Source organism: Anomaloglossus baeobatrachus, unplaced genomic scaffold, assembly GCF_048569485.1.
Source record: "Anomaloglossus baeobatrachus isolate aAnoBae1 unplaced genomic scaffold, aAnoBae1.hap1 Scaffold_533, whole genome shotgun sequence".
NCBI lineage: Eukaryota > Metazoa > Chordata > Amphibia > Anura > Aromobatidae > Anomaloglossus > Anomaloglossus baeobatrachus.
This window is the reverse complement of record NW_027444702.1, coordinates 111,721-122,362: the sequence shown is the minus strand read 5'-3', so window position 1 is coordinate 122,362 and position 10,642 is coordinate 111,721. Positions and strand designations below refer to the sequence as shown.

The 10,642-nt window shown below is 50.5% G+C and overlaps 1 pseudogene; it reads right to left on the bottom strand.

Annotated features, from left to right (window-relative positions):
• Nucleotides 1-8,957: 8,957 nt before the first annotated feature.
• LOC142283176 (U2 spliceosomal RNA) lies at nt 8,958-9,164 on the bottom strand (annotated as a pseudogene).
• Between the last annotated feature and the right edge of the window lie 1,478 nt (nt 9,165-10,642).

Sequence of the window (10,642 nt, the reverse complement as noted above, 5' to 3'; positions counted from 1 at the left end):
AAATGTTGCCTTTTAGGCTGGTGGAGACAGAAGCATTCCGCGACCTGATGGCGGCAGCTGTCCCACGTTACTCGGTCCCCAGCCGCCACTATTTCTCCCGGTGTGCCGTCCCCGCGTTGCATAACCACGTGTCACAAAACATCACACGTGCCCTGAACATTGCTGTTTCACCCAAAGTCCACCTAACCACAGACACGTGGACAAGTGCTTGTGGGCAAGGCCGCTACATCTCGTTGACGGCACACTGGGTTAATATTGTGGAAGCTGGGACCCAGTCTGAGCGAGGGATGGAACACGTCCTTCCCACACCAAGGTTTGCAGGCCCTACCTCAGTCAGTGTTTCACCCACACTCTACAGCTCCGGAATGTCATGCTCTTCAGCCTCCTCCTCCTCCTGCGCATCCTCATCCACTGTACCCTCCACACCAGTCCCAAGCTGGAAGCACTGCAGCACTGCCTCGGCGAAGCGGCAACAGGCTGTGCTGAAGCTAATCTGCATAGGTGACAAACCCCACAATGCAGAAGAGCTGTGGACAGCTCTGAAACAGCAGGCAGATCACTGGCTCACACCTCTGAACCTAAAGCCAGGAAAGGTCGTGTGTGACAATGGCCGGAACCTGGTGGCGGCTTTGAGGCGAGGCCAGCTGACACATGTTCCATGCGTGGCCCATGTGCTCAACCTCGTGGTTCAGCGGTTTCTAAAGTCATACCCAGAGCTGTCTGATCTGCTGGTAAAAGTTCGCCGCCTGTCTGCACATTTTCGAAAGTCACCTACTGCTTCAGCCGGCCTTGCCGGCTTTCAGCGCAGTTTGCATCTTCCGGCTCACAGACTGGTGTGTGATGTCCCCACGCGTTGGAATTCAACTCTGCACATGTTGGTCAGGATATGTGAGCAGAAGAGGGCAGTTGTTGAGTACCTGCATCACCTAAGCCGTCGGGAAATGGGTCAAACTCCACACATAACACCTGAGGAGTGGAGATGGATGTCCGACCTATGTACCATCCTCCAAAACTTTGAGGACTCCACCAAGATGGTGAGTGGTGATGACGCCATTATTAGCGTCACCATACCGCTACTCTGCCTTCTAAAACGGTCTCTGCTCAAAACCAAACATGATGCATTGCAGGCGGAGCGCGATGAGTTGCAGCAAGAAACAGTAGTGGGTGTGGGTGATAACACACAGCCCAGCCTCGTCTCATCACAACGTGCAGTGGAGGACTATGACGAGGAGGAGGATGAAGACATGGAGCAAATCTCCGGCCAAATTGAGGATATGACATGCACACCAGTCATATCCTCGGTTCAGCGTGGCTGGCCAGAGGACAGGGTAGATGAGGAGGAGGAGGAGGAGGAGGAGGACAGCATGTTCAGTCAACGTGTTGGTCAGGCTACTGAAGTCCTGGCTGTTAAGAGTCTGGCGCACATGGCTGACTTTATGGTAAGCTGCCTGTCTCGTGACCCTCGCGTTAAGAACATCTTGGCCGACAATCATTACTGGTTGGTAACACTGTTAGACCCACGCTACAAGGAGAACTTTATGTCTCTTATTCCCGAGGCGGAGAGGTCAACCAAAATGCAGCAGTTCCGGAAGGCCATAGTCACGGAAGTAGGCAAAGCATTCCCCTCACAAAACGCTAGCGGCATAGGTCAGGAATCAGTGGACAACCAAGGCGTACAGCCGAGAGAGGCACAAGTCCAATCCGCCAGAGGTAGGGGAACAGTCTTTAAGATGTGGGACAGTTTTCTCAGCCCCTCACGTACCACAGCCCCTGAGGTGCGGGGTAGTGCCACAAGAAATCCTAAGTTTGCCCAGATGCTCAAGGAGTACCTTGCAGATCGAACAACTGTACTCCGACATTCCTCTGTGCCTTACAATTATTGGGTATCCAAGGTGGACACGTGGCATGAATTGGCTCTCTACGCCTTGGAAGTCCTGGCCTGCCCTGCCGCTAGCGTTTTGTCAGAGCGTGTTTTTAGTGCCGCAGGTGGAATCATTACAGATAAACGCACCCGCCTGTCAACTGAAAATGCTGACAGGCTGACTCTGATCAAGATGAACAAGGGTTGGATTGGGCCAGACTTCACCACACCACCAGCAAATGAGAGCGGAATTTAAAGTTTGTAACGGGAATTTGCCATGTACCTCCAGTCACCCATGGGTACACACTTCTGGACTTTGGATAATCGCTGGACTGCTCCTCCTTCTCCTCATGCGCCACCATGATGACCGTTACAAGAGTTAGGCCTTTGTTTCAGGTATACCCCCAGTGGTACATTTTTTCGCCCATTCTTTGCAGAATGGACATTACAACGACAGGAGACCCGCTCCTTTGCAATGGGAACAATGTTTTGAGGCCCTCATGCACGTCTCTATGCAGGGACAACGTGGAGCCTCCCAATTTTTGGCTGCCCTGCCAAAGGGCTATACTATAATACACCCACTTCCTGACAATGGACACTTAATGTTTTGAGGCCCTCATGCACGTCTCTATCCAGGGACAACGTGGAGCCTCCCAATTTTTGGCTGCCCTGCCAAAGGGCTATACTACAAAAGACCCACTTCCTGACAATGGACACTTAATGTTTTGAGGCCCTCATGCACGTCTCTATCCAGGGACAACGTGGAGCCTCCCAATTTTTGGCTGCCCTGCCTAAGGGCTATACTATAATACACCCACTTCCTGACAATGGACACTTAATGTTTTGAGGCCCTCATGCACGTCTCTATCCAGGGACAACGTGGAGCCTCCCAATTTTTGGCTGCCCTGCCAAAGGGCTATACTATAATACACCCACTTCCTGACAATGGACACTTAATGTTTTGAGGCCCTCATGCACGTCTCTATCCAGGGACAACGTGGAGCCTCCCAATTTTTGGCTGCCCTGCCAAAGGGCTATACTACAAAAGACCCACTTCCTTCCAATGGGCACTTCAGGTTTACAGGCCCTCATGCACGTCTCTATCCAGGGACAACGTGGAGCCTCCCAATTTTTGGCTGCCCTGCCTAAGGGCTATACTATAATACACCCACTTCCTGACAATGGACACTTAATGTTTTGAGGCCCTCATGCATGTCTCTATCCAGGGACAACGTGGAGCCTCCCAATTTTTGGCTGCCCTGCCAAAGGGCTATACTACAAAAGACCCACTTCCTTCCAATGGGCACTTCAGGTTTACAGGCCCTCATGCACGTCTCTATCCAGGGACAACGTGGAGCCTCCCAATTTTTGGCTGCCCTGCCAAAGGGCTATACTACAAAAGACCCACTTCCTTCCAATGGGCACTTCAGGTTTACAGGCCCTCATGCACGTCTCTATCCAGGGACAACGTGGAGCCTCCCAATTTTTGGCTGCCCTGCCTAAGGGCTATATTATAATACACCCACTTCCTGACACTGGACACTTAATGTTTTGAGGCCCTCATGCACGTCTCTATCCAGGGACAACGTGGAGCCTCCCAATTTTTGGCTGCCCTGCCTAAGGGCTATACTACAATAGACCCACTTCCTTACAATGGGCACTTCAGGTTTACAGGCCATCATGCACGTCTGTATGCAGGGGCATTGGTGAACCTCACAATTTTGGACTGCCCTGGCAAAGGAAAATACTACAAAGACTCAGTTCCTCAAAATGGGCACATTAGACTCAGAGGCCTTTATGTACGTCTCTTCTCAGGGACATCGGAGTGCCACACAATGTTTTACGTAAAATCTTTCATGTATTGATCTCAAAAAGTAACATACATTAGCTCTATCTCACTATTGGGTATGTGCCCTTAACATTTCCGCTATGAAAAATCATTTTGGTGTCATTTTGGAAGGTTTTCTGGTGAGTCCGTAAAAATGGCGTAAAACGCGGACAAAATTATTCAAAGCTGTGACTTTTGAGTGATAAATGCTTCAAGGGGTCTTCCCCATGCTGTTGCCATGTCATTTGAGCACTCTTCGGAGACTTTTGTGCCATTTTTAGGGTTTCTACATGCTGCCAGTGGTCATTTCACAAAAATACTCGGGTCTCCCATAGGATAACATTGGGCTCGGTGCTCGGGCCGAGTACACGAGTATCTTGGGAGGCTCGGCCCAAGCTTCGAGCACCCGAGCTTTTTAGTACTCGCTCATCACTACTAATAAACCTAAAAAATAAAAATAAATTGAATAAAAATCATGAATGTTGTGTTATAACAGGAAATTCGGTGTAAGAATGAATATCCGGGATGAGAGTTCAGCGAATGAGTTATAGAAATTGTTACAAAAAGGAGTGTGTACGGTTTATGCGTAAATTTTCAGAATGCGTACATGAAAATTATATGTATGTGAGAATGTCCCCCATGCTTTGTAAAAAGTTATTTATGAAAATGTAAATAAAATATATAAAAATGCCTAATTATTTATAATTTATGAGAAAGATATATATGTATGGAAGAATGTTATAAGGTGTCCAAGAACCATAAAGAAAAAGGGTGCATATATAATGTTAGAGGTCTAGAGTTCCACCAGGCTATATCACCCCTAAAGAAATAGAAAGAAGACCTTACTACCTGTGTACCCCAAAAAAAGCTATATTTCTTAGCCAGGATTATGGTGGAGATATGCACAAGTGAAATAAGAATATAAAGTAATACAATAAGATTATAAAACCAATATGTGTGCATTCATGCACCACCCGGTACGCTACCCTTGCCAAATTGCTCACTCTAGATCCCCACACGATCCATGAAGCCGTTCCCCCGGTCACACCGCCTGCTGCCGGTTCCCACTCATCCCTGGGGGAGTTAGGCGAGTGGTATCGAGAGCTACATGTCGGCACTGATGATACCCCCATACACCACAAGGAAGGGGTATACCGGGTGGTACAGGAGTATGAGCGGGTTTTTAGCAAGCACCCTCTAGATTTTGGGCAGATTAAAGGGGTTCAACACCACATCCCTACCGGTACACACTCCCCTATTAAAGAGAGATACAGGCCTATTCCCCCTGCGCACTACCAATGCGCCAAAGACATATTGAGGAACATGAAGGAGGCAGGGGTTATTAGGGACAGCTGTAGTCCCTGGGCCGCTCCGTTGGTGCTGGTTAAGAAGAAGGATGGCACCATGCGGATGTGTGTGGATTACCGGAAGATTAACCAGATAACGCATAAGGATGCTTACCCTCTGCCCCGCATCAAAGAGTCCCTGGCCTCGCTGAGAACCGCTAACTACTTCTCCACCCTTGACCTCACCAGCGGGTACTGGCAGGTGGCCGTGGCACCGGAAGACCGAGAGAAGACTGCCTATGGGACCGTTTTGCTGTACTTGGATGATGTGATTGTGTACTCACAGACGTATGAAGCCCACCTGGAGCACCTAGCCGAGGTGTTCGCGTCCCTTGCCAAGTATGGGATGAAGTTGAAGCCCTCAAAGTGTCATCTGCTGAAACCCAGAGTGCAGTACCTAGGACATGTGGTTGGTGCGGAAGGTGTCGCCCCCAACCCCGAGAAGATCACCGCCATCCAAGACTGGCCGAGACCGACCACAGTGAGGGAAGTGAGGCAGTTTCTGGGTCTGGTGGGATATTACCGTCGCTTCATTAAGGGGTACACAAAGATGGCTGCCCCCATGCAAGACCTCCTCGTAGGACAGACCAAGGGTGGTAGATCCCTAGTAGCCCCATTGGTGTGGGAAGAAAAGCATGAGGAATCCTTCCGCCAGCTGAGAACAGCCCTGACCGGAGAGGAAATCCTAGCGTACCCTGACTACAGCCGCCCATTCATCCTCTACACCGACGCCAGCAATGTGGGCTTGGGGGCTGTTCTATCCCAGGTCCAAGACAGAAGGGAAAAGGTAATAGCTTATGCTAGCCGAAAACTCCGACCGACTGAGAGGAACCCTGAGAACTACATCTCCTTCAAGCTTGAGCTCTTGGCACTGGTGTGGGCTATCACCGAGCGGTTCCGCCATTACCTGGCAGCAGCCAAATTCACCGCGTACACAGACAATAACCTGCTGACCCATCTAGATATGGCCAAGCTGGGCGCGTTGGAGCAGCGGTGGGTGACCAGGTTAGCCAACTACGATTTCACCATCAAGTACCGGGCCGGCCGTACCAACGTCAATGCCAATGCACTCTCCCGGATGCCCCACCTGTCGGAAGAGGGGCCAGAGGATGATGACCTCGAAGAGATCGAGTTGCCTGCATTTCACCGGCCATTCACTGAGAAGGTGCACGTCTACCAACAACGGGTGAACCTGGATCCGCTGCCCCGACAGGACTGGCAGGAAGCTCAGGACCAGGCACCTGCTGTCCGCCTGGTCAAGACTCTAGTGGAACAGGGTTCTGCTGGGATAGACCCTGCTGCCCCTGCCGAAGCCCAACATCTGTGGCAAGAACGGACCCGGCTATACCTACACCAGGGGAAGTTGTATCGCGAGCTGATTAATCCAAAGACTCACGAGAAGATCCGCCAGCTGGTGATTCCCCAGGCTAACGTGCCCACCGTCCTGCAAGCATACCATGATGGTGCAGTGCACTTCGGGTGGAAGAAGCTAGAGATGTTGTTAAGAGAGCGGTTCTATTGGAGTGGAATGCGGGAATCTGTGGAGGCCTGGTGCCGAGAATGTGGCCCTTGCGCATTGAGAAGGAAGGACGAGGCCAGCCAGAAGGCACCCCTACACCCGATCATTACACACCAACCGCTGGAGCTGGTTGCCCTTGACCATGTAAAGCTCACCCCCAGCCGAAGTGGGTACACCTACGCTCTGACCATCGTAGACCACTACTCGAGGTTCCTGGTGGTTGTCCCAGTTAAGGACTTAACCGGCCGCACCGCTGCTAAGGCTTTCCAGGCTTATTTCTGTTGACCGCATTGGTACCCGGAGAGGGTGCTTACCGACCAGGAGAGGCTGATTTGGGAGGATGGGCCTGGAGGAAAGGGATGGCCTAGGCCCGCCACTACCGTAACCGGTGGCGATCCTCCGGGGGTTCAGGGGTCCCCTTGGACGTGGGCCCCCTGAAAGAGACAGAACCCGCTCGGGCAACTTGGTGCTGGACTGGGGTCAAGGGGTGCTGCCCGCTTCTTAGGGGCAGCATCAGGGCCAGGTTGTTTGGGTGGGAGAAGAGCGGAAGCTGTACCGTTGTAAAATGTTTATGATGCTTTTACATGTTTTACCGTTTTATTCTTTTTCAGTTGTGAAAATAAAACCGGTGATGGACGGGCAGCCCGCGGACGGTCTGCATTTTGCTATAGGGGAATGTGGCGCCCTGGACAAGCCAGGTCGTCACAGGTACTACACCAACACACTCTACACTCCGGCTAGGCACACCGAAGCTAAACACAAATCCTAGTTGCCTTCCTCCAGGGGCTGATGTCCACACCAGGGGGTGGGCCAGGCGGTTGATCCCACCCACCGAGGAGTTCACAGTCCTGGAGGCGGGAAAAGGAGTCAGATTAGAGATCAGTTTTGGAGTTAGAGAAGTGAAGAGGAGAGGAGACTGACCGTGTCCGGGTGTGTGGCCCGGGCACTCAGCAAGGTTGGCAGACGGTGGTGACCTTCTGCAGGAGAGGCTGATTGGAGTGAACCGTACGGACCGGGGATGGGCGGTGGCCCGCCGGTACCAGATCGGGGAGTGAAGAGAAGCCAGCACCATCCGGCAGGGCCTACGGACCCCGACCAGGCTAGGAGTCGCCGTAAAACCGGTCAAATCCGTTAGCGACAGGAACCTCCAGGGTTTCCCAGCAGTCAAGACCCGATTGAAGGCAACAGCTCACACCGTAGAGGGAAGCACAGTCACCGCCAAGGCTACAGTTCCCAGGGCCAGAGCCTGCGGGCAAAAGGGGCTCCCTCAGCATCCATCCAAGCTGGGGAGCGGGTTACCGGTGGGAAGCCCGCTAGATTTTGGGGGAATAAAAGGGGTCCAACACCACATCCCCACAGGTGCACACCCACCCATCAAAGAGAGCTATAAGCCAATACCACCTTCACATTGCCAGTGTACCAAGGACATGTTGAGCAACATGAAGGCGGCTGGGGTTATCCGTGACAGTTGTAGCCTTTGGGCAGCTCTGTTGATCCTGTTAAAAAAGAAGGACGGCACCACTCCCCGTATTGAGGAATTGCTAGCTGCATTGAGAACTGCAAATTATTTTTCTACCCTTGATCTCACTAGTCACTATTGGCAAGTGTCCGTTGCTGAGGCAGACCGGGAGAAGACCGCCTTCGCCACCCCTATGGGTCTCTGCGAGTTCAAAAGCATGCCCTTCGAGCTGTGCAATGCGCCAGGAACCTTCCAGAGGCTGATGGAATGCTGCTTGGGACAAGATTTTAGGGTGTATAAAAAGGGAGATTAGATCCCGTGATCCCAACGTATTGTTACACCTCTATAAATCACTTGTAAGGCTACATCTGGAATATGGGAACCAGTTTTGGGCTCCACATTTTAAAAAGGACATTCAGAAGTTAGAGTCAGTTCAAAGGTGGGCAACTAGACTACTACAAGGAATGGAAGGCCTCCCATATGATGACAAGTTGAAAAAGTTATTAAGTGATTATTGGCTGCAATGGGGCTTTCTGGCTGGTGCCAGCCTCTCTTCTTAGCACACAGGAACCACAATCCCTACACCATGCTTCAATGGATTCTCTCATCCCAGCCCAGTAAAACTACATATTTTACACAGTCATAAGCAGCCAAAAGGGATCTATTCTATTCAATTGCAAATGATCTAGATAAGACTGAGAATAAGATACTGCACGGGACATAGCAGAGTTGGTCAAGTTGAGTGGAGATGAGTTTGCTATTTGGCACAGCTTTTTGCATCAATAAAGCAAGTAAAAGGTGTGAAAGATAAAAAAAAGGGTGAAAGTGTGAAAAGTGAATTGGCCAAATTGAGGTGCATATAAAGTTTTTGCTTTCTTTCAATTCACTAATGGGGCTCATTTGAATCAGGTGAATTGAGTTCTGCTTTTGGAAACTGGGTTAAGAAGGGGTGCACCGGTCCTGGAGGTACTGCAATACCAGGTCAATGCGTGGAGTGGACAGAGCAAGATTTTTTCCATCTCCTTGTTCTAAAAATCCATTTAATATATGGTCCCCAGAGAGGGGACGTATCAGATATTAAACTGATAAGAACAGATTTAATTTTTTTTTTTTTCTGTTTATCAGTAGGACTTCAAAATAACAAAGGTGATCGCCTCCCGTTGCCTGGGAACCGTCCAGGCACAAGAGGGCTATGTGTCACCAGAAGGCGCACACACTTCCTCAAGGCCGGCAGACGTGCAATCCCAGGCACCTTCCAGTACCGACCAAGGTAGCGTCCTCCGAAACTACACTTGATCTTAGCCAAAAGGCCAAGAAGCTATAACCCGAATTGGTTACGGCCTTGAGTGGCACCCTGGCCTATACCGGACACATCTTAGGGAGAGGGAGACAAACCCACGCCTACAGAAGACATTTTGTCACCCAAGCCAACCCTTGAAAAGGCTGTTTTGCAGAGCAAAAACAAGAAGAATGGTGCTTTTTGCAGCCGCCGCCCACTGCAATGAATCTGAATAACTCCTCCTTTTGGACACAAGCACCTCCCCTCCCCCTTGCAGTCTTTCCAATTCATGATACAAAAAGACGGACGGACAGGACAGGACAGGACAGGCTGCCTGACTTTCCGTCACTGCCACCCTTTGCCATCCTTGTCCGTAGAAAGCCCTTTCATCATCCCCAAACCCTAATCTTTTCCCTTCCCTTCCCAGATGCGTCTCACTCCCTTTCATTAGGAAGTGAGCGCAGCCTTTTCTCCGTTCTGCACATGCGCGACGTTAAACACAAATGCGCAGGCGTGCGTTCCATTACCCTCACTGCATTCCACTCCCATACAGGAAGTGGGCGCAGCTATTACTACGGTCGCACATAAAAGAACCCACGGCCACCACTGCACATAGCTGACTCCACCACAGGACACCCACTTCTACACCAACGCAGGTAAGACAGGATCGGCACCTCTATGCTCCCGTTACAATCAGGCTCAGTCACCATGTGATAACGCTCTCAACTCTTTAGTTGCAGGCTCCCCTTGCTTCACCTCCACTGGCTGTGCTGCCATTTCCTCTCCCACCTGGAAGGTATACTTTATTCCACTATTTTCCTGTTTCTCTCTTCCCCCTTTTCCCATAACCTACTTTTATCTACATTTGTGGGGTATCTATATGCTATTTACATCATAGTTTTATTCATTAATATGGAAGGGAAGAGTGCCCATGAGAGTGTTGAACTGCGGAGAGCAAGAAATTAAGCTGCTCCGATTTGCCACCATTGATAAGCTGTTCTCAGTAGATACACATGCTATCCAAACAGCAGCATCCACCATTGCTTCAGCCCACCCATTCAGTGACAGCTCACCAAGTCAGCCATAGGAGTGGTGTAAGGAATTACACGTAGGCACTGACTCCACACCTTCACATCACAAGAAGGGGGTCTACAGGCTAGTGCAAGAATACGAGCAAGTCTTCAGCAAACATCCGCTAGACTTTTGAAGAATAAAAGGGGTCAAACACTACATCCCCACAAGTGCACACCCACCCATCAAAGAGAGATATAAGCCAAAACTACCTGCACATTACCAGTGTACCAAGGACATGTTGAGCAACATGAAGGAGGCTGGGGTTATCCGTGACAG